The sequence below is a fragment of the Microtus ochrogaster genome, chromosome 5, assembly GCF_000317375.1.
Source record: "Microtus ochrogaster isolate Prairie Vole_2 chromosome 5, MicOch1.0, whole genome shotgun sequence".
In the NCBI taxonomy this organism is placed as follows: Eukaryota; Metazoa; Chordata; class Mammalia; order Rodentia; family Cricetidae; genus Microtus; species Microtus ochrogaster.
In genome coordinates, this window is record NC_022012.1 from 29,566,643 (window position 1) to 29,586,131 (window position 19,489).

General features: G+C 43.2%; 1 protein-coding gene across 1 annotated transcript in view; it reads left to right on the forward strand.

Moving 5' to 3' along the window:
- Window positions 1–912: 912 nt before the first annotated feature.
- Cdon (cell adhesion associated, oncogene regulated) overlaps window positions 913–19,489 on the forward strand; it is an 88,534-nt gene continuing 69,957 nt past the window's right edge. The window contains exon 1 of the mRNA XM_005347024.3: window positions 913–1,188. The gene's annotated coding sequence lies outside the window, so the exon portion shown is untranslated. The remainder of the gene's footprint in view (window positions 1,189–19,489) is intronic.

The following is a 19,489-nucleotide window of genomic DNA, read 5'->3' on the forward strand; positions in this document are numbered from 1 at the left end:
TCATCATCATCATCATCATCATCATCATCATCATCATCATCATCATCATCATCATCATCACAAAAAGTTACAATCCCCGGATGCCCAATGAGTGGCAGGTACTTCTCACAGAATATCATAATTACGCTTTTCACAGCCACCTCCGAAGTTGGATTTGTTTCCTTCTTTTTCTCTCTGAACAACTAGTGTTCATTGAGCTCGAATAATTTGGGGGCAGGTCCAGCGGATGAGTTGAGAAGACTGTAGGGCCAAAAGCCAAGACGCTTGCACCAGGCGACCCTGAGCCTTTCCCGATCTCTCAGAATTTTGTCACTTGCCCCAGTGACGGCAGAGCGGGTGAGCTGGGGAATCAAAGGAAGCTGCCTAAGGAACTGAACCCTAGGAGTCGTGGAAAGGCAAAGGGAAGTGGTTGAATCGCAATCACAGGGTCACCAGGGAACAGCAACACTAGGTAGCTCCTCAAAAGGTAGGCAGGCGGGGCGGGGCCTGGGCGGGAACCGGGAACGTGTTGTGAGGTGCACCGGCCAGAAATGCCGCCTCTCCGGGGCGAGCGAAGGTGAGGGGAGAGTGAGTGCAGACCCGACGGGCGCCTCCGTGTCTCGCCTAGGCAGCTTGTCCTCACTGGGTCTACAGCACCCGAGGTTTCAGATGCAATTGCCCGCGGGGGTGTCGGTGCGGAGCGAGCGGACAGGCGGCGAGCGGGAGCCAGGGCTCGGATCGTTCCCCCCACCCCCGGAGGAGTGGTACGGCCCTGCCCGCCGCTGATCTGGCAGGCTGCGCGCGCACCCCGCGGCGGGGCGCGGGCCGGGGAGTCCCGGCCTCTGCGGCCCGCCTCCGTCTCCGCCGGTGCCCTCCTCTCTGGGCTCTGGTGCTGGGCGTCCGCGCGCTCCGCGGGGGAGGAGCGCGGCCGCGGGGGCGCGCCCCGGGACTCCGCCCCCCAGCTCCCCTCCCGGAGCCCGGGTGCCCGGCTCGCGCGGCTCGGTACGAGACGGGGACCTCGCGCCGCCCCAGCGCCCCCGCCCCGCGTGTGAGGCGCCGCGCCCTCCGGCCGCCCTGCCCGGTGCATGGAGGGGCCCGTTCGGATCGCAGCCGCCGCCGCCGCCAGCGCGCGGGGGGATGACCTGCGGGTGGCTCTCGGAGCCGGCTGCCGAGCAGGAGGTCTGGGGGCTTAGCCAGCCTTGCGGAGAGGTGCGGGGGTCCTGCTGCAGGGTCCCCGAGGGTGGCCCGGGGTCGCGGGCTCGGGAGCGGGGGATCCTGGGGAAGCGGAGGCCAGCTTGCCCTCAGGATGCAAGGGGTCCGGGTGGAAGGGCAGCTGAGGGATGCCCCGCAACCGGCTCGCCGCCGCATCCTAGGGCGCTTGGAGCCACCTCGCCGGAGGAGGCGGGGTGAGGTGTCAGTGACACGCCGAGGTCTTCTTCGGAGATCTGCCAGGGCAGGTGGGATGCCGCTTAGCCGAGGGCGCGGGCGCTTTTCCCAAGGGAGCCGACTCTGTCTCCCCTCTCCATCCCCGCAGAATGCCGGGGAGAGACAGTGATTTATGTGTAGGGAAAAGCAAGAGAAATTTCCTGCACAATGTATCTTTCTCTGCCTTCACAGACTCAGTGACTTCCCAGCCCCAGGGAGTGTATTTTTCCTTCTCTTCTGTAAAGCTTTCTGTGACTCGCATTATCATTTACTAAATACTTTAAATACATCGCTATTTATTTCAGCCTGCAGCTTCAGACCTTTGTTGCTTTCTCTCCACTTTTAGGAATTTCAGTAATAAATCACCGAGGGGGATAGATAGACTCTCTTGCCCTTGGCTTCATTGTTCTCCCTAACCCCACCAAATCAGGTGGAAGGCCCTCGAGAAAGGAACTTTTCCACAGAAAGCCTGCCTTTCCTCATGGGGACCACAGAGGGTGGCAGGTGTTTTAAGGGCAGGCTGCTCCCCAATTGGGCTGTCGAATTTAGGGAACCTCATTAACAGAAAGCCAGCCTTTGTGTCCTTAATCAGACACCTTGGGAAACGGGAGGTTGGACTAAAAGGTAATGTGAGATTTGGTCTCCGGCCAATGCCAGGAATGGTGAAAGAGGCTGAGTGAATTCAGAGTCCATGCCTCCCTGATACCGTACCCTTCGGATTCCCAGTGGACGGTTGGCATAGCTCAAGGGCTGTCTGCCAGAGGAGGTGGGCAGGGGGCTGCAGAAGAGATGCCTTATTTTTAATATGCTTCTACATATTCTGTTACGTTTTTCTAACTCGTCCTTTCCAGTCTACTTATAGATGAAAATGTGGGATACAGATAGTTTAACTTTTAGAATAAGACAAGAGAAAATCTTCAGAATTTTTCTGGGGAATCTTAGTTTAGTGTTGAACTTGAAAGAATTCTTAGAAACTCAAGAGAGGCACAAAATACTGTAGTCTCTGTTACGCACATGTGGAAATAAATTGCTACGTGCTTTAAGCTCTGTGAGGAGGATGGAGAAAACCTGTTTCATTTTGTAAAGACGAGCCTGGGGTGTGTATTTGGCAAGGAGAAACGTTTATATTTCTATAAAATACACAAATGTATATTGTTTAACTTTCTTGCACAAACTCGGTTACAGCATTTGGGAAGTCTTTCTTTGAATAGTTTAATCACCTAGCAAAATCAGTCGCTAGAGGTGCTGTGCTATTGTTTGTGTAGTAACTCACTTGGGATGCTTTGATTGACTGCTGCGGTTCTCATCAGCCTCTACCATGCCAAGTACTTAAACAGCAGCGACTTTCGAGCCCAAGTACAAAGAATCTGAGGACCTGACATACACTCCTGAGCTAATCTGTGTAGGCTGCTTCCTGCATCTCCCTTACTTCTGGCAGGTTTTGCAGGTGGCTTGCCTTTTTTTTTTTTTTTTTTTTTTTTTGTGGAAGGCGTTAACTTCACTTTAAGACAGGACCCTCCCCCATCATCAAGGCATATATAGAGGAGTGCCCAGGGATAGGACCTTGTGTCATAGGGTGGTGCTCCTCAGAGGTCAGGTAAAATTTAATAACTTGTTCTTACGCTTTCCTCTTGTGTTTCCTCTTGGTCTGCATGCTCTCATGGTTCTCCAGACAGTTTCGCTTCGTTTCTTTTTTAATGACAGTAGGCGATTTCTTCTCTGGAGATGTTTCTCTTGTGAACACATAGACTAAAATCTGATGGATGCTTCTAACTAAAATACTAGGGAAGCGATTTCAGGAATTAAACACCTTTGTGAAATCAGGGAAGGAATCAAAATTATCAAAGATAATGAATTGGAAAATTTGGTGTTTTAATGTGTGTTATCAGTTAACATCAGGTAGGTGGTCAACATCTCTACTGTGTAGAATTATAGCTAGGACAGTACATTAGAAATGTAGATGTATTGCCTACAGGTAGACTTTCTTTAGCTTAATGATCTTAATACAAACTAAAATAGGAATTTGGAGGCTGGTTGCTAACTGTACTGCTTTGAAGGAGTTTTTTTTCTCTCTCTCTCTCTCTGTGTGTGTGTGTGTGTGCCACACACTATTTTATTTGTTTTTGACTGGTGCTTTTTTCAAGAGATTTTTACTCACCTAGATTGAATTAGAAAATGTTACATTGTTTTTATTTACACTTTTACATTGTATCTAAACACTCCAGTGTGCTAAATTTTTATTGTGTAGGTGGCGGGGAAGGGCTATGCCTAGGAGGGGAAGGCTGTATTTATTTATTGTTAAAATTCAGGGGTAGTATACAAGAATATACTTAATGTCACTTTTAAAATACTGAGCTACACTGAAATGAAAAGCTGCGGGTGTTTTTTTTTTTTCTTTAAAAAAAAATCCTCCAAGCTTTCCCCATTGTTTGTGCACTTTCCCTCCATTGTCAGGCTTAAAACATACAGTATCATTGTCATCTGTCCCCTGAATAATGGTCCCGAGGTGATATTATTAATGTGGCTTTTTAAAATCAAACTAATTATACTTGCCTAAAAGAGCCACATGTGTGTGATTCTAGCGGCCTGGTGCCTTTTGAGAGCCCTGGAGACAAGCTAGTGAATAGAGCTGAAAATTCATTCTGTATTTGATTAAATGGAACAGACTCGCTGCTCCTTACCCCAGCAGGGGCTGTGAGATCTCTTGATCCCCGAAGCGGCTCCTAGACCCTGGGAATTCCATTAGCGAGCACCTGAGGAATTTCTGCCCTGCAGTGCCTTTTTTGTATGTGTGTATGTGTATGTGTGGAGAGGGAGTGGAGCTGAGTAGTGTTGGGGAGGAGGAGGAGAGGGGGTGGAGGGCAGGCTGCATTAGAAGGCTCCATATGTTAGCAGCTCTAAAATCAAGGCATGACTTAACAGCTTATCTTGTAAGAGAAAAGCCCAACCCAAAGGCGGACTGCTAGTGTGGACTTTATTGCAGGCAGGGCTGTGGTGGATGTACTTTTAGCACTGAAGCGAACCCTAGTGTAAGTACAGAGAGCTGCTCTGCTTTCTCTCTGAGCACAAGCAGATATACGTTTGCAGACTTGGTAAGTTTTCTTTGAATGATCTTTGGATAAATAATGTGAAATTGTATTACAGTGTGCTCTTGCCTGTAAGGGCCGGTATATTGTGTAATGACTTAAAATTTGAGAGCAAAGTCAGGCTTTTATGGCATGTCGATTGCCTGTGCAAAAATGAAATGCTTGTTTGAATAGGCATAGTTTAGTTTATACCTTGGTTGCCATCTGAGCTTGTTATGTTTCTTCTTATAGAATTTAAATTCATTTTGTCATTCTTTTCTGTTAGCATTTTACGGAATTCTGTTGGCTCTCTAGTATTTGGAGCCATTGCTCAGCAGATTTGCCAGCAGCCCCAAGTAAATGAAAACATAATTTCCAAAAACATTCTGGACAGTTTCTGGAGCAGATTTGTGGAGAAGCATTGGTGTGTCTCCTTCTGCTCCCTCTTCCTCTGTCCTCTGTATAGTTGGAAACATATTTTTTTTTTTTTTCAGAGTACTAACCCAGTTCACTTCTTGAATACTTTTCACTGAGGACGGCGTGGGGTTTGTGGGTGGTATCACTAATTGATTTTCATCTTTTGAGAATGTGAACCACAGTGTGAGCAGTTTTCAGCTCGCGTAGAATGTGGCAGCACGTTTGACGGCTGCTGTGGTATATTTTATTGCTAACTAAAATCATGTAGACAGTGCAGTCCTTTTCTTCCCGTTCCCATGTAGTGCTGTACCAGGTTCTCACAATACATGTTTAGGATATAAAGAGCCGCCTTTGAGAATATGTTTACTTATTTTCCTCTTTCACCCAGGGTATGCCTTCTAAGAAGTAGATTAAACTCCGAAGTCAACTTCTGTCTGAATTAATAGTTTAGTTACTGTGTAATATCTTTTGATGGCATAGATACTTAAAAACAAACAAACAAAACACGTTTATAGAACATTTTGTTCTGCTGTATGTGTGTTGGAATATGAGTAGGAGCTTCAACTCTTGGATGCCAAGGATGTGCTTTTAATAGAGAAAAAATGTGTATGCTGCTTACATTATTGAACTTGCCTTACATAATCTGCTCATCTTTCCTTGCTTGAAGCTGTGTGATTTTTATTTCTATGTTACTGTAATAGAAATTGAATTAAGCGGTTGACATAGAATTTGTTTTTTAGCTATTCTCATTATTTATGTGAGCTCTCGTAGAACAATGATCTTGACCTAGCCTTGGATCCTTATCTGTAAAATGGGGATTAAATGGATAGGATATTTCCCCACCGTAGGATTAAATGAGTTAATGAAAGTAAAACATTTGGCAGATAGTAAAGCTTCTATAAATGTTAGCTGCTGTTATTTTTATTGATTCCTCCTGTGAGCTATTCCTTTTAAGTTCCAAATAAGGAGGAAGCCTTGGAAATTTGTAACAGTGTGTCCCATGTAGTTACTACAACTTGATCTGTTAAAATTTTCTTAAATTTCCAGTTGAAACTTAGAAAGCGTTTGGAAACAATGTGTGGAGTCTTTTCTGATCTAGGCAAAGGTCTGCACAAGGGTCACCCCTGTATGCAGTGAGCAACAAACTAATGGTTAGGTCCGCACTCACCAGTTCCATCATTAGCTAATCCAGATGCGTGTCTTTTGCCTGGGAAGGCTCCTTAGTGCTCTTCCTCAGCCTTCCTCTCTCCCTGCAGGCAACAACTGTGCTGATGAATCTCGCCATAGGATAATTTCACCTGTTGAACTTGGTGGAAGAGTCATTCAGTGACTGCATTCCTGCCCAGCTCCTTATGCCTGTACAGTTTATCCATGCTGTTGTGGGCAGCACTTATTCATGCTTTTAAAGCTGTTACAGAGTCTTTTGTGTATTTTGAAATTTATTTTATTGCTTCATGGGTATATGGTCATTGGCAGAGAAAAGAAAAGTAACATTTCTTCATGAATTTTTAGAAAGCCAGATCTCTGGGGGCTGAAGAGATGGCTCAGAAGTTAAGAGAACTGACTGTTGTTCCGGAGGTCCTGAGTTCAACTCTCAGCAACCACATTATGGCTCACACCCATCTATAATGAGATCTGGTGCCCAGAACACTATATACATAATAAATAAATTTATATAAAAAAAAGAAAACCAGATCTCAGTGGCTATTTTAGAAAAAATAACCATGACATCATTTTTTTTTTAAAATGTAAAACTGAGTCGAAAGTAATTCATTTACCTTCCTTTTCAATTCCTTACAAATCCTCTGATAATATGTTTATTTTCTGATTGTGTTTTAGGAGGTAAAGGAAGGAGCTTCAAGATAGAGGGAAAGGAGTATGTGAGATAGTGTATTATCTTCATGTGCAGGATTAAGCACCTTGATCAATACTTAGAATTTGCCAGAAACCACCAGTTCAACTATAGTGTCCTGTTCTTTGAGTTGAAACTGTAGCTGCAGAATGTTCATAGACACATACGTGTTTTTGCGTGAGGATTCTGTTTTTTGATTTTAAAAAAGCTGATCAAAAATTGGGGAGAGTAGAGCTAAGATGTTATGGTCTAGGAAGACTTTGAAGAGCAAGGCCACACACTTCTGTTGTAGAGAGTGTTACCCACTGTCTGAACAATCGCTGTACATTGAGAAGCTCTGTTTGGCTTTGTGAAATTCCTTAATATGGGGAATGAAATTTATCTCACAAGCAGTGAAACAAAAAACAAAGTGATAGCAATGGATATGAAGTTTTTCTTTTTTAGAATTTGTAGGAGACTATAGTTGAGATGGATAGCTTGTCCTGTGTTATTAGAGATGCTAGCTGAAGGTTTTCTGGATGTTTTGCTTGGACGTTAGCCATTTTTCCCCCTCGGGAGACATTGTAATTTTCAGCATTTGTGAGTTTATTAAATCTTTCTATTCATAGCTCCCTGACACAGGTCATTTTTCACACACGGCCATGGGTAGACAAGGGGTTCTCCTGACTCCAAGAGCCTGTTATGGCCAGGATGTCATTGGATGTGGGGACAGCTACAATGGCCATTTGTGACTCTCTTTTTTTTACAATTATGTTTTAGATTTATCTTTTGGGTTTATGACTATTTGCTTGTATGTGTGTGCTCTCAAGAGAGATTGTCAGTTCTTTGAATTGGCATCACCAATGGTTGTGAGCTACTATGTGGGTGCTGGACAAATTCAGGTCTTCTGCAAGAGCAAGTGTTCTTACTGCTGAGCTGTCTCTCCAGGCTGCATCTTTTGTTCTGTAGGGCACTTGTAGATGCAGACTGTGTTACAGAGGAAAGAACTGTCCAACAAATGGAGCCGCCTCATGCAAGGTTGTGCTGTTGGAAAGACTGAGTCCTTCTGGACTATTCTAATGGTATTTGCCAAGGATGATGCGTATGAGAGATTGGACCACTGACCTCCAAGGGCCTTCGTGGAAGTGCCAAGGTTCCATAAAATAGGTTTTCATGCTGTAGCTAGGTCCCATACCCATCATAGCATAATTCCAAAGGAAGAAAATGTGTCCTGTTTCCAAAGACCTGCATTTTCCCCAAATTAACCCTGGCTTAAAATTGGAGACTGCTTCTACTTGGCCTGCTCTTTGCATTTTAAGTACGATTCCCAGTTTATTTGTAACCATTATGTCAGTTATTCTTTCTTTCAAAATTTTTTATTATAAGGGAGAAAAGGGAGCCAAGCATGGTGGTGTACAGTTGTAAGTCAGCCTAGGCTACATAGTGAAATGCTGTCTTTAAAAGCAAAACAAAACAAAAAATGGATATTCCTAATAGCTGGATTTATCAGTATCAGAAATGGTGGTACTTGGTATGTATACTATTTCTGTCAGTCTAGTTATTATTCACTTGCTTTTACAAATTAGGTGCAAAGAGTATCGAATACTCCTCTTGTCTTTCCATCATCCAAACGTTTCTAAACTCCAATGCCAAGAGAGAGAAAAACTCATAGAGGGAGAAAAACCAATGCCAGTGACTTAACAAACAACTCTCTGGGATGGGTCTAGGCTCCACTTGTGTGTGTAACTCCTGTCTGCAAAATGGCATTTTATATTAGTAATTGGTGTTCAGAGGAGTGGGCAGCACTGTGTGATCCTGAATCATCAAGGTAGTATTTTTTTTTATCTCTTTTAATTTAAAAAAAATTAAAGGAAACAATATTTTGTTTTTTTTACCACTTTTAAATTTAATTTATTATTATTGTAAGTGTGTGTGTGTGTATGTGTAAGATAGCATATGTATGTGTGTGAGAGAGAGAGAGACAGAAAGAGAGAGACAGAAAGAGAGAGACAGAGAGAGACTATGGGTTCTGGGATGGAACTTTAATCACAAGGCTTCTGCTGCCAGCTCTTTGACCTGCTAGCCGTCTCCAGCCCAAGCAGTTACTGTTTCATATTTATGTGTGCACATAGCTGCCCTTCCTCCTCTCCTGAAAGCGGGTCTCGCTCATTGTCTTTTCTCTACGGCTGTGGCCTTATCTCTCCAGTTTCCATTTCAAAAGTCAAGAGGAGGGATGAAAAGTGTGTGGGGACTCCCCCAAAAATAAAATCCCGAAAGAAGTAAACTCCGCGACCCTTTCCTAAACAGCTACTAAGTCTTCCCCATGCCCTTGGCTCCCAGACTGTCCATTGTTTGCCTGAGTAATGATGTTCCTTAGCCCTAAGTCTGACCGTGTGCCTGCTCCCCGTAAGTCCTCAACTCTCTGACATTTTTATGATTCCATTATTTTAATCATGTGTCTTTTGTTGGTTAGGGGTGGGTATATGCATGTGAGTGCATGTGGGCAGAAGACAGCATCAGATCCCCTGGAGTTGGAGCTCCAGGTAGTGGTAGCGTCCTGACAGGAGTGCTGGGAGCCACTTAGGTCCCCTGAGAGAGCAGTGACTTCTCCTAACTGCTGAGCCCTTGTTGCACTAGGGATTGAACCTTGGGTCCCATATACACTAAGGCAATGTTCGGCCACTGAGCTGTGTGGTTCCCAGAGCTTGGATCTTTTTTTGGGGGGGGGTGTACAAGATCAGTTGTATACCCGTTGCTTATGTCATCTCCAGATTGGCATTTTGTGAATACCATGCTTCAGTCCCCCCCCCCCCCATATTTGAGCTAGAGTCTCTTGTGGCCTAGACTGGCCTCCAACTCACAAACTTCTGATTTTCCTGCCTCCACCTGCTAAGTGGTAGAACTCCAGGTATGTGCTACTATGTCTGGTTTATGGGGGTTCTAAGGATGGAACTTAGGGCTCTATGTGCTCCAGGCAAGCACTCTGTTCTCAGCTTGCTGTTTCTCCCTTTCAGCTGGGAGCATGGCTCTCTTTGAACAGTTGTATCATAATTGTATCTGCCTCTGCCAAACTCTGACAATGGAGTTTCCCCCACCATCTTCCATTTTTACCCTACCGATCATCTGACACTAAAATGCCTTGAGAACTTGATGGACGTTTGAATTCTTGGGAGAATGTTATAAAGCGTATAGGATGGGCAGAAGTCAACATTTTTCCTTTCTAACAAGCTTCCACATGTTATGGTTGGGATCTGGAGTGTGCTCTCCACCCTAAATTCATGAGTTGAAGGCTTGATTGGATTGTGAGGAAGCTAACTTTATAATGGGTTAATTCATAATGGTTTCCTACAGATTGGGCTATGAGGAGGCAGAGCCTAGTTGGAGGAAAGGGGGTTGCTGAGACATGCCTTTGAAGAATGGAGTTCGTGGGGGTCTACTTTTCTCTCTCTCCCTGCTTCCTGGCTGCTAGGAGGTCAGTACCCTCCTGAGCCATGGACGTCCACTGTCATGATGTCCTCCCTCACTGCAGGCCTGTGGAGGTTGAGCTGACACCATGATCTGAAACTTCTGAAGTCAGTGTGCCAAAGTGAATCTTTCTCCCTTGTGTTTTTGTCCTTTTGTCTTACTGGCGAGGAACACAATGTTGAGCAGTTAGGTGGAGCACAGGGCACAGTGGGATACTCGGCTCTTTCTTCTAGATTTTTGGATCATCTCAACACACAGTGTTTCTTATAAAAATCAAATGAGATCATAGATTTTCAATGTCAAGTTCAGGGAAATATCACATAGCTCCTAATCATGAAGATCGAAGAAGTTTCAGAAAACAATGAAATAGAGTTTAAGGTTAAGAACTGTGAAATGTCAACTGTTGGTACTCTGATGCATGTCAGGTATTTTGAATAGTTTAGCAATTTTATGTATTTAAAATATGTTTTTATTCTGTATAGCATTGGTGCCTAGGGAGTTGAGGTCATGTTTTGCTTGTTTGTGTTTTAACTGGCTATTATTACAGGGGTTCCCTTGAGTGTGTCAATACTAAAAAATACATCCTGGCTTCTGTCTCTTTGCCAGGGAAATTTCTGACAGTTATTGGGCTTTTGTGGTATCAGAATTACTGTAATTAGTATTCTCTGTTTTATAATAATTTGGTATCTGTACAATGAGTAATTGTACACATCGCCTGGCTGGAGGTAAAATTGGCAAGGGAAATGAATGTTTAATGGGTAAAATACTACTTTTATCAGGCCCTAAGATTACTCGAGTGACATCAGAACTTGGCAGCCCTCTTTAGTCCAATAAAAAGAAAAAAAAAAGGCATCATGCTCTGGGGAAGAGACATTTTCCCCTGCCCATTTCTTTTGGCTTCTCTTCCTGATTTTGCCCTCAGGGAATTTGTATAATAAAATAGCAAATCGGTGTGAGCTGCAAGTGTAGGAACTCGGGAGTGAACGGTTTTAGCTGGAATAGAAGTCCCACTCACCTGTGTGTCAGTGTGCACTTCCTGTCATGAAGGAGATTGCATAAACCCTCATTCATAAAAGGGGCTCCCCCTCATGGCTCAACGTTCTGTAGCTCGGGGCTTGAAAACATTTGGTGACCTTGTGAGACAATGTTGAGAAGGTGAAGTCTGAGTGCAGCGACGGAAATGACTTCGGTTGTTGGCATTCTAGCGTCTGAGCTTTGGATCCAGTCAACCTTGGCACCAGGAAATTCCACAAAGAAAATTTTAAGTACTTAATAGCTTTAGAAACTCGAGTGGAACCACACTGACGGCTTATTACTGTGCCATGTCCATGACTTACCTCATTGGTACATCCTTCTGCATGGTTGCCATCCTATTTTATTATCAGTGTTTGTTAATTTCGTGTGTGTATGTGTATATGTGTATGTGTATGTGCACGCATGCGTGTATGTGTCTTTGTGTTGAGGTATGCATGAGCCATGTCTCTGGCATGTGTGGAGGCAGAGGGCAACTCTCAGGAGTCTATTATCTTCTACCTTGTGGGTCTAGGGTTGAACTCAGGTCTTCAGGCCTGTGTACTGACACCTCTGCTGGCTGAACTGCTGGCCTGCTGTTTTTGAGATGGGGTCTTCCTATATACCAGTCTAGCCTTTACTTGGAGCGGCTTTCCCATCTTCTCATTGGTGCCGATACTGGGGGCTCTAGGATTCCATTTCAAAGCAGTTGTTGAGTCTTTAAGCCTAGGAAGCCCATGCAGAAGGAAGTGCACATTTGATGGTGCACATAGGTTGTCTTTCTAAATCAGTTCTACTCGTGGACATCTTAATTTTTTCAAGCTATATTCTGATTGGATTTGCCCTAAATTCTAAATTGGTATAGTTTTATTTATATTTACTGAAAAACAGTACTTTAAAAAGACAATAAGACCCTTTTGAGGTTATAACAAAAATAAACATCCATTTTCTCCTCAGTCCTGATTCCAAGCTCTAGTTATCATACTTTAAATTATTTTGTATTTTAGTTGGATTTCTCCCTTACAATAAATCGTATTAGTCTTGCTTTGATTGCCATCATCTATAGGTCTTTCATGTAAATTTCATCATGTGTTTGAGCTAAGCTCTTTTTCCCTGCTATCCTGGCTAGCTGAAGTTCATTTTGAGTCATTTTGAGGCTGGTTGTTACCCATGGTCGCCTATGAAGCTGGCAAACACAGTTGTCATGATTTGTTATTTCTTTTGTGTTTGAGGATGTATTTTAAAAAGAACTATTGTCGTAGTGGTTAGGTCTTAGAATAATTTCACATTTGTTGCTATGACAGTAGCCACAGTGGGGTTTTAAATAATATAATGCAGCTTGCAGAGGTTTGCTATCTGGCCTTTGTGGCATCAAATAAATTTTAGCTCAGGGATTTGCCTATGTGCATATTACCAATGTTAATAGGAATCTTTTAGTTAACTCCCAGAGTGGGTTTCCTGAGTGTGAACTTCAGGGAAGTCCAGACAAATGTGTCCTCCCCAACCCCTGGACATGAGCATAAACATTATTTAAAGGGCCCATTCAGTGTGGTGCTTCTTAGTTTGAGATTTTCTTCCCAATATATAGTAGATTACTAGAGAAAAGAAAGTGGTTAGCCCTGCAAGTAAACACTAGGACATTAGGTTTGGTTCTTGTTTTCTTAGCCTGCTGTATATGTGTACACACACACACACTCACAGAAGAGTAGGGAAAGCATATTTTACTAGTTGGAATTATAGATGTTAGCAAGCATGAAATCAAACCAGGAGGTCCCAAGTATAAAATTCTCTAGTTCTTCAGCAACCCAGAGTGAGAAACTGTTTTGAGCTGTTCTTTTGTAAAAATACGGTTCTTTTTTTCTCTCCATGTTGAAATGTGAGTTTTTGGGATGGGGGTGGATGGGAGGGGGGTGGGCTTTAACATTTAGTAGGCAAACAAGGTCCCCATTTGCTTGTAAAGGTTCTTTCTCATTCATGGAGGAATACTAGCGTCTTTTGTGTGTTCATTCACCTAGAGTGAATGCTGCCTGTGCGCTTGGGGAGTCCGACAATAAATAATATGCTGACAAAAGAGTGAAGTATTGCTTTTGCAGAGCGAGGCTCTTGTCTGTTGGGGTGCCCTGCAGACTTATAAGAATGGTGCCTCCAGGAGATTGGGAAACAGAAGTCCTGACCTAGTCTGGGCCTTGCATGCAAGACAGGCTGAGGAGGAGCCACAGACACCCTGTCCTCAGGCCCCTGCTGAGCAATTACAAACTCTTGTTTTGTGGTTCTTTTTATTCCTTATATAGAATGCGTTTCTCCTGCCCTGATGGTTTCTTAAATAACCTCTGCAGAGCCCTTTCTGCTTTCCACAGTGGCTCACAGCTCTCTTTTCCCCCCTCTCTACTCCTAAGAAATGCATGAGCTAATACAGTTTTTGTGAGCGAGGAGATCTATGAGCCACTGGTATCAGATGCAAAGGTTTTAATCTAGTTCAAAGTCAGGTGGCCTTTCAAAGTCTCCCTGTTGACTGTGGGGAAAGTGTTATTTGAAATTTCTAGCTTTCTTTTAGGACTTATTTTAGGTCGCAAGTGCACATTTGTATGTGCTTAGTAATAGATGAGAGTTGTTAAATTCTGTGCTTTTGTCTTTGATAATTCTAAACCACAATTTCTACATTCTATAGCCTATTGACCTAATGGAAAACACCGAGATGAATTCTGCTAAGCTAAAATTGAATCCCTGGTGTCTTATTCCATTTCCTCGCCTAGTTACTGGATCCTGGCTTTCTGACTTTTTCCTTTGGAACAGAGAAAAATACTTGGATGTTTCGACACTATTTTACACTGTTATCTTGGCGGAATGTGCAGCTTGAAAGGCTTTCCCAGTTATAGTAAAAGCAAAAAGCGAAGGGGACGTTTTAGAAGTAAAGTTCACTTTTTCCTTTATGTTTTTGGTTATAGAACAAATGCAGTCTCCAAATTGATGCATTCTGTCTCCAATCTTACTGGTTATTCTCTGGTATTCCTTGTTTCTGAAACGTGACTGCTGATATTGAGACCAAATCTCGCTTTTCATTTTCATGTGAGGGTGGCGTTTCAAGTTTTGTGGGTTTTAAGTGATTCAGTATTACTTTGGTCAATTCCAGTTTTGTTTTCTATCACAGTAACGCTGGCCAAGCTGAAGGCCAGTGTTGAAGTACCTTACCATGTCTCATGTGTGTTAATTTAGGGTAGATCATCAAAATACTCATTAAGTGCTTAGTGACATGGTTTAGAGTAGTTGGTGGCCACACTGAGAAGCGGGAAGAGCCGCTGTTCTTCGGACTGGAAGCTGCCCTCCTCCTCTGTTGGAGAAGGCTGAGTTGTGATCTCAGTGCAGTGTGGCTCCCAGAGCGAGGTGTGAGGTTGTTTATTTTCACTCCGGAGATGTATATACTGCAGAAGGAAAACTCTGGCCTGGCTTAACCTAAGCAAGTCATTACTTATCTACGATCTGGCAGGCAATTTGATTAAGGCTGACAGAGCTCATATAATATCAGAACCAGACCCTCTTGGTGATTGATGACTCTGGGCTGTGAGTTTTTTTTTTTTTTAGTTTTTGTATTATTATTATTAATTTTTAATTTGAAAAAAAAAACTCTGAACAAGAATGAATAATAATTCTGATTTGTATTTGCAAAGTATAAACTGTCTGATATAATTTTCTATAGTAACATGCGTTTCTTAGGTGACAGTTAAATGGTTTTAGAACAATAGTGGCTTAGTTTTTGCCTGCAAGGTAACGTGCAGGTTAATACTGTTTCTGGTGCCCTGTGCATGGTAGGCTTATATTCTGCACTCCATGTATCTCCAGTCTCTTACTTGAGGTCCTGCCTCCTAGCATAACATCTTTAACATGGGTTGCTTTGATGTTATATATTTCTTAATATAATGGGATTAGTCTAAAAAAAGAAAAAAAAAGTCCCCTTCATTTTCTAATGAAATTAAATCAATTTGGAAATGTTTGGCTTTAAGGCATTTTCAATTCCTTGCTTTCCAATTACAAGAAACCGACTTGACCTTTGTGATAGCATATCTGAATGGTGGAGTGTAGCTGCCGGCCTCTGTGCTGGCCTCTGGGTTCCATGTCTCGTTCCCATTCACATGGTGTGACCGGAATGTGCCAAATGTTCTACCTGCGCTCGTCTGCCAAGAGAGTTGGGTCTAGCTAAGGAAGAACTCCCCTCCACCTCCCCACCACACACAGAAATCCAGGCATTCAGGGAAGCATAGTAATTTTTGTACTGGTATTGAACTTGTACTCTGGAGAAAACACTGTACCACAGTTCTACCAATGCACAGGCTTTAAGATGTCCCATTTGGGGCCTATAAAAAGAGGATAAAGTTTGGCTGTATTGCATTTATAGAGTTTTCATAGGGTGGTGGTCTTGTGGCTTTGGAGTTGGGTAGCATTTATAAGATTATTTTAGCGTTTATAATCTTAGGGAATGTACATCTTGCATTTTTGAAAATATAATTCTTGCTTCATCTCCCAGCACCATTCTTAACCCAAATCTGTGAAGATGCATGTGGTAGCCCTACCCCCTCCATCAATAACTTACCACTGGGGGTGTGACATAAAAACTGACCAGTAACTCCAGACTACAGTTAAGTCTTTCTTTTTTAGCTCTGGTCCAAATACAGCATTTTAACTACTGACTTCATACCTACTAATGAAAGTGGAGTTTGTTTATGTAAACAGATCATCAGATTGATACTGCCTGCACTGACGGGAAATAACTACATCTTCTCTTGTAAGTGTAAGTGAAGTTGGCATTGTAGCAGAATGCTTAATACATGTACTTGATTTCCCTTAGATTTTTACCACATTCAAGACTGAAAAGTAGGTGTTGGCAGGGAATAGAAAGATCCACCTAATGATTTTAGGGTTTTCTGTGGCTGGAATTTTTTATGCTGAGTCACCTCCCTCATATGGACTATTGTCACTATTCCAGAGCCCTTGACTTCCCATGTTCCCTGCTTTGTGACTTTGACTACAGTTCGTATATTATACAACACCTGGCCATCATGTGTGATCAAGTCCTGCTATTTAGCATGTACTGATGTTCTGTGTCATAAATATCCACATAAAGGTAATCACGCATGCCCTGTGTGTGTTTGGCTGCAAGGCTTTATGGAGTAACCGTACTGTTGCGTGTCCATTTATCCACCGCTGTCCCTTGGCCTTCTGGTGACTGTGTTTCAGACTAGCGATTCTGGTGCTTTGTGTTTGAGTCTCTTTCTCGGGCTTAACACACCTTGTGAGGACAGTTCCCCTTCAACCTGTTTTCACGCTGCCTTCTGGATTTCCTCAGTTCCGTATCATGTGCTTCACTAATAATCCCCTTGGGACTGTCTTAAATTATGTGTAATGAAAATGCTGGGTATGAAGTTTTAAAGATTGATATAAAACAGATAAGTAAGCACCGGCATACGAATAAGTGAAGACAAAAATACAGCTCCTCACTAGAAGACAGAGTTCAGTGGCCAGGTCAGAGAGCAGGAATGCTGGGTCTCAAAAAGCATCTGTCCGATAATGTTCAACTATTTTTTACTATTTCTGCTGGCTTAGCAGAATGTTTTAGCACGGGAATTTAGTAGTTTGTCAACTGTGCCATTTTCAGAAAATACTGCTGGGGTTCTTGCAGTGTGGGCTTGTTCATTTGTCAAGTATGTGAAGACTTACTTCGTGACAGCTGCTTCCCACGTTGGGCTCAAAGTGGTGAGCTAAACAGATGGGAACGTTTCTAGCACGGAGCTGACCAAGTGGTTAAACTGGGCCCTCGAGCAAATGGTTTTTAAAGACTCTTTAGTTTTTAGAACAGGTTCATGTACAGGTGAGTGGAAGGGATAAGGGCTTCTCACCTCCTCTCATCCTCAGCCTTACCCGTGACCTGAAAATAATCTAGCCTAGGTTCTTCATTTCCCTTGTAGTGTGGCAGGGCAGGTAAAGTGAGACCTGCACTTTCCCCTTGTGACATCTGTTTAGCTACAGGGTTTCTCTGTGTAGCCTTGACTGTTCTGGAACTCGCTCTGTAGACCAGGCTGGCCTTGAACTCACAGAGATCCACCTGCCTCTGCCTCCTGAGTGCTGGGATTAAAGTAGTGCACCATCACCGCCTGGCTGTCAGCTACAGTTTTTACACATGGGAAGTCATTAAAATGAGAGTCAAGGCCATTGTTGAGGAAAGAAAGTTTAAAACCCCACATTTTAGAGCAATGTGTAGAGAGTTGAAGAGGCCAGCAGGGCCTTCCTTGAGTTGAATGTAGGCTTGGGCATGGCGCATCCCTGCAGGGAAATGTTTGGTCAAGACAATCATGACGGTGTAGGTGGGGCGGCTTGTACGGCTGGTTCTTTGTGAGTGGCAGAGACCTGTTCTGTCAAGGAAAGCAGTGGTGCTGGCCTGAGGACCAAGGTCTGAGAATCTAGGGGAAGAAGGGAAAGCTGCTTCATAAAGAGTGATATCTAACTGTTAAAAGTGTACACCAATTTAAGATAGTGAGAAACCAAGTCTTCAGTTGTGTCTTAATGTTGAGATAATTGAGATAATTCTATACTGACCTGGAGAGAATGAGAAACAAAAAAAATAGCCAAGAGGTAAAATGATTGCTTGTGAAGCTCCATTCTTTGTGAAATTATTTCCCTCTTGCTTTTCTGTCTGGTTTGAATGGAACAGTTATAATAGGTAACAGTTCTTAGTTTAAAAAATGCTAATATTCTTGCCTGGCAGATTTTGACATTCATACATAGGACATAGGTGGTTCAAACATTTCTCCCTCCCTCCTCCACTATCATTATCTCCTGCAGTGACTGAACCCATGACCATGTTCATGTTAGGCGACTGTCCCAAGACAGCTACACTTTGAACATCCAGGCACCTCCTTTTTAAATTCAATCACCATCATCTAGAAGCCTGGAATGTATGGCTGTTGTGTAAATTCAGCAGGTCATGAGCACAGTTGTTGATGTTAGGATGTGGTTTTTGGCTGATACCTAGGCTAGGTGTTTGTTCACATAGGAACTGCATGCCAAGAACATGTGATGCCTCGGTGTCAAGTTTGATTCTGCCTGGCCCCAGGTCTAAGTTGCTTTTTATCCTCCAGCAGAAACTGGGACAACTCATTTAGTTTTAACAGCATGCTGGTTGTTCTGTATCCTGAGGTTGGGAGGCAAGCTCCTAAAAAGCCTCTCTCTATAAAAAATGGTTGCTTTTTAGATGTTTTATTAGTACTGCTGCTGGTTATTTTAATTAGCCGTATGTTTTATTTGCACCCGCAGGCCATTTGAGCAAAGATTGTAATTCAGATAAACAAAACAATATCTGATGTTCTGGAACACCCACACCTGCCGTCTGGCCTTCACCCCTGAGCTGCTTGTGTTGGCAGTGAAGGCAGCAGGGAGACAGGAGGTGACTGTGGTGTGATGAGATGCTTCAAGGGTAGATCCCTGAGGGCTCGGTACCTCAGTGTTTTCCTCCCTAGCCTTCATTTCAAAAACTAATATCATTTGTTTTGACTTCCCTTATTAGCATGTGTTAGTTGTATTCATTGCATATATTAATGTGGTCCTGGGTGGTATTTCCATACACACATGTGGCGTGCATGGATAAATCCAGCTTGCTCTCTCACACCTGAGTAGTTTTCGGATGGGTACTTCCCCCTTTAAAGATAAGTCCCCCGTCATGAAAAGAGCTTTGTTTTCACTACCTGCACATTTCTGACAGTCTGCAGAATCCTGGGACTGCCTCGTGGATGGTTTGACTGTGAGGTGGTAGGCGCTTTTACAGAACAAGGGAACCCCTTCGCTTAAGTTCTTGCAATGAATCCATGAACGTCATGTCTCTTACTTAAGAAAAAAGGCACAAAGCCTATTATTTGTTTCATGAGTAGACACACATACTCTTCTCTCGTCCATGGAAGCACTGTGCTTCAGTTTTAGGGCTGAGGCTATGGTAGCTGTGGCTTCTCTCCCTTTTTCCTTTTGTAAGTGTGGTGTCTGTCAAGAATGAGGCAAGCTGTAATGTGAGCGGTGCGTGCAGACTTCCGTGTCTTCTTCTCATTTAAGGAGAGCAGTTGTAAAATGCTTGTTATAGGATTCTAAGGCTGGGATTTTTTTCTTCTGGAGAGAACTCACGCCACACTAAGTTAGGGAATGTTCCCTCTGAAATTTTTTTTTTAAATAAAAAATGGAATCGTATATGTGTGTAAGTGATGTATGCATATGGATGTGCATGCTGTGGCATGTATATGTGTGTAAGTGATGTATGCATATG